At 41.7% G+C, this 4305-nt stretch overlaps 1 pseudogene; it reads left to right on the top strand.

Annotated features, from left to right (window-relative positions):
- Positions 1-2764: 2764 nt before the first annotated feature.
- Positions 2765-3690, top strand: LOC148684946 (olfactory receptor 13H1-like; annotated as a pseudogene).
- The last annotated feature ends 615 nt before the right edge of the window (positions 3691-4305 follow it).

Genomic DNA, 4305 nt, shown 5'->3' with positions numbered 1-4305 from the left:
TTGGTATCTTTTTGGAATCCAGTCCATGCACTAATTCAGGATATAAAGAATACACTTAGATATATTTTATATGGTTGCTTCATCTCCCCAATTTTTATTTCCCCCATTCCATGCACTGTGATGCAAACATGGTGTTAGACCCTTATTTGTTTCAGATTATTATTATTTACTGCACTTTCTGTCTCTTGTCTTTTGTGAAACACCTTCAGGGTGTCAAAGTCAAAGAGCAGGAGAAAAATCTCCTAAGTAAATACTATAAATAAATAAATGGGTGGGTTTTTTTGCTCATTGTGAGTAAAGCTAGCAAGTGTGAAAGGAGTGGGGGAGGTTTGGTTTGAAGACAGATCTGAACAATATGTGAGCCACTAAGTCAAATACAGCCCAACAGCCGGCTTAGGTTTCCAAAAATGGGCAAATCTGCAATACGTTCTCTGCTAAGTAGCTTGTGGTGTGAAGGTAATAAAATCCATTCTATGAAAACAATACTTCATATGTGGGTTCTCTCAGGTGGGTTGATTTTGTGTGGTGTGGGACATAGGGCTGATGTCCCCAAATCCAAACTCTGTATCAGATCCAGTAATTAATATATTATTTGTGACTTCCTCTTATTTCAGTGAAGGAGGTAAGCACATGACTAACTCTCTCCAACTAATAAAAATATCATCAATGTAACGTAGGTACTCTCTCTCCAACTAAAATCATCAGGTGCTAAAAGTATTGTCTTTAGTTGCCCTTCTGACCCTGACAGAGATGTTCTCTCTGTGTTCCAGCTGCCCCATTTATTTCTATGAAACTAATGAGTCCATGCACAAAGGATACAAGAGTGTGTGTGTGTGTGTGTGCGTGCGTGTACACACACCCACACACCCACACACCCCTGCCCTGAGCTGAATGGAGCAGTAGCTGTGATGCAGTGGCTACTGCACATTTGAAATCCTGCCATCGTCCTATATCTGCAGATTTTCAACCATTCTTAAAATGCAACTAGGATTATTTATTTTGTAAAATACAGAGCCATTTTGAGGAGATCAGACTTAAGAGGGGTTTTTTTAATAATAAAAAAGTCTGCTGATCTGAGGGACACAAGACTGATATTGGCACAGCAATTTGACAGGGGTTGTAACACTGTCACGCTTACAGGATTCTTCCCCAACCTGGTGCTCTCTAAATGTTGCAGGACTCCAGTGAAGAATATTTAATATATAGATTCTCTCTGAAATATGTGTGTTTGTGATGTGTGTTTGTGATGTGTGTTTGTGGTGTCTGGGTGGGTGTGGGTGTTATATGTGGGGGGGGGAGAGGGAGAGAGAGTTATGAACTATTCAGAGAGGGTTGTACGTCCATGACTATCTCTATCTCATAGAAATCACCAGCTCTTAAAGGTGCTTTACTATGGCTCTATCGACTTGTGCAGCTCCTGTACCAAGCTAAGCACACTGTATCTCTAAGTACCATTGCAAAAAGTAAAAAGAAAGAAAGAAAAGGGTTTGTTATCTGCTAAACTCACACTAGAGTCAACGAGGGTCTATCATTCATAACACTACTGTTCAGACCCCACCACTGACTACAGTCAAGAACCAGATTTCTTGGCGTTGTCTTGGTGTTGAACTCCAATTGCCTTCATCCCTGAAGGGTAAGTGGTGGTTGAAGTCCAATATGTGGAAAGCTCTAGTCTGAGAAAGACAAGTTTATAAACTCATAATATAATATAGATTAGGGTTGCCATATTTCAAACAGAAAAGTTGTTGAGTGGTTCACTAAAAAAAAGTTTAGTTTTGCCCAAATTTGTTGAGCTTAAAATGCAATTTCTGAGCTATTTTTATGGGAAATAGGCAAAAATGACACTGTCGACGTGGGCTACCATATGTCCGGATTTTCCAGGACTTTTTTGGGCTGATTTTTGCCCAGACATTGCTGACGACTACAGTATTCTAGATATGTCCAGGAAGTTCCAGACATTCGACAACCCTAATATAGATTGACAATAAAGCATGAAATCTGACCTGGAGCTACGTTTAAAATGATCACAAGGACCAAACTATAGTGATCCTTCCTTTTGAAAGAACAGCAAAATGACCCTCTCAATGTTTTAACCAGTAAGGAGGTCAGTCATTTGTTATCTAGTTTGGAGTGTTTGTTTGTCTGTCTGTCTGTTTGCTTGCTTGTTTGTTTTTGGACAGATAAATCTTTAAAGTGTTTAGAAATAAAACTGTAAATATTAGTGATATATAAAACACAGAATAAAATCTCTTATGTTGTGACCTGGGGAATCTATGCTTGTTTGGCATTAATGGATGCAGACACAATATCCAATACTCAGTAGAATGGAGGGAAAGTGTTATCTTCCTCAAAGATTTAGTAGGGAACACACATACTTTTTTCACCACTGTTCCTGCATAGTGCAAAGCAGTAAAATGCACCCTCCAAAGGCAAATGAAGAAAATAATAGGCTTTAGGGAAAAAATGTTCTCCATGCTTTCCTAATTACACAGAGCCAATTGAATTTCTTAATCTCCTATCAAATGTTAGTCAGTTTGCAGTACAACCTAATGCATGTTAATGTGTCACCTAAATTAGGTTAATCAACAAAAGCCTTACGTTTTGCCTTTCATTGATGGCCGGGACTTAGTCATGATGTCTACACATGAACTTTTAATTTGCTTTCCATTTATAACATTTCACAACAGACTGAGGAAATAACTAGAAGGGCTGGAATGTCCTACATGAGGTCCAATGATATTTGATATCACTTTTTATAGGTAACATGGAAGAATGGGGCAACACAACTGCAGTGACTGAGTTCGTTCTAATAGGCCTCTCCAGAAACCCCAAAGCGTGTGCTGTTTTGTTTATTCTCTTCTGGTTGCTGTAGCTGGGAATGGACTTATTGTGGTGCTCATTGTGATGGATTCGCACCTCCACACAGCCATGTATTTCTTCCTCAGCAACCTCTCCCTCATTGATGTCTGCTATGTCACCACCTCCGTCCCACAGATGCTGGCCCACTGCTTCACAGACAGGCCCACAATCCCCAAGGGAAGATGCTTTGCACAAATGAGCATTGCTATGTATTTGGCAGTGACCGAGGGCCTTTTGCTAGCAATGATGGCGTATGACCGTTTTGTGGCAATTATATGCTACCATCTACGTTATAGCTTAATCATGAGCCAAAAGGTGTGTATCTCTCTGGCAGTCAGCCTGTGGTCTAGCTCTTTCCTCCTGACCATTGTTCCCTTTCTCAGTATGCAGGCACGCTTGTGTGGGCCCAATGTGGTGAATCATTTCAAATGTGAGCTCCAGGCAGTGTTGAAATTGGCCTGCTCTAATACCCAAGCCAGTGGAGTCAGCATGATTATAACCAGTGTCCTCGCTCTGCTGTTCCCCTTCTCCTTTGTTTTGGTGACCTATGGTCGCATTGGTGTCACTGTTCTGCGTATCCGCTCATCACAAGGGCGTAGTAAGGCCTTGTCAACCTGTGGTTCTCATCTGGCTGTGGTGGGAATTTTCTATGGCATAATGTTGGCCATGTACCTCAGGCCTCAAGCCAAGACATTCACCGACAAGGAAAAGGTAGTGGCTGTGTTTTATGGGGTCGTCACTCCCATGCTCAATCCCATGATCTACAGCTTGAGGAACAGGGATGTGAAAGGAGCCCTGTGGAGAGCAATTGGAAGGAAAGTGGAGGAATAAGGCACTTCAGAAATTAAATTCTATATTGATAGATATTTTATCAGCAGGACTACCTAAAGTGTTTTGTTATTCTGCAAATGGGTGGAGTTCAAAGTAGTGCTAAGGAGATGATTCCATCAGTGTAAGAATTTCTGCTTTTCTGAAGGGAATAAGTTTCACTCCCCCCCCCCCTCGATGTGCTTCTCTGGAGGTTCTCTGGACCCCACAGAGCAGATTGGGGGGGGCGGGCAGACCCATTTCCACTAGCATGAGTCATGCTGGCTCCCACTACCACAACTATTTAATTGAATCTAGCCCAATATTTTTATTGCTGCTGGTGGTTATGGGGGTAATATAGCTTCTCAAAGTGAGTAAAGGAAAATATTTAGCTGCACCCCAAGCAGTTTACAATCTAACTATAGGCATGGGCTGGGGAACCTGTGGTCCTCCAGGTGTTTTTGGACTCCAACTATCATCAGTCCCAGCTAGCATTGCCAGTGTGATCAGGGAAGATGGGAGCTGTATTCCAGCAACATCAGGAGGCCCACAGGTTCTCCATCTTTGCTTCAGACAGGACTTGAGTAAAAGAGTAAAAGATGGGCAATAGAGGACTGGGAAAGGCAAGGATATTTATGA

Source organism: Zootoca vivipara, chromosome 8 (assembly GCF_965207765.1).
Source record: "Zootoca vivipara chromosome 8, rZooViv2.hap1.1, whole genome shotgun sequence".
Taxonomy (NCBI): domain Eukaryota; kingdom Metazoa; phylum Chordata; class Lepidosauria; order Squamata; family Lacertidae; genus Zootoca; species Zootoca vivipara.
The sequence above is the reverse complement of the archived record's forward strand: the minus strand, read 5'-3'. Positions and strand labels throughout refer to the sequence as shown.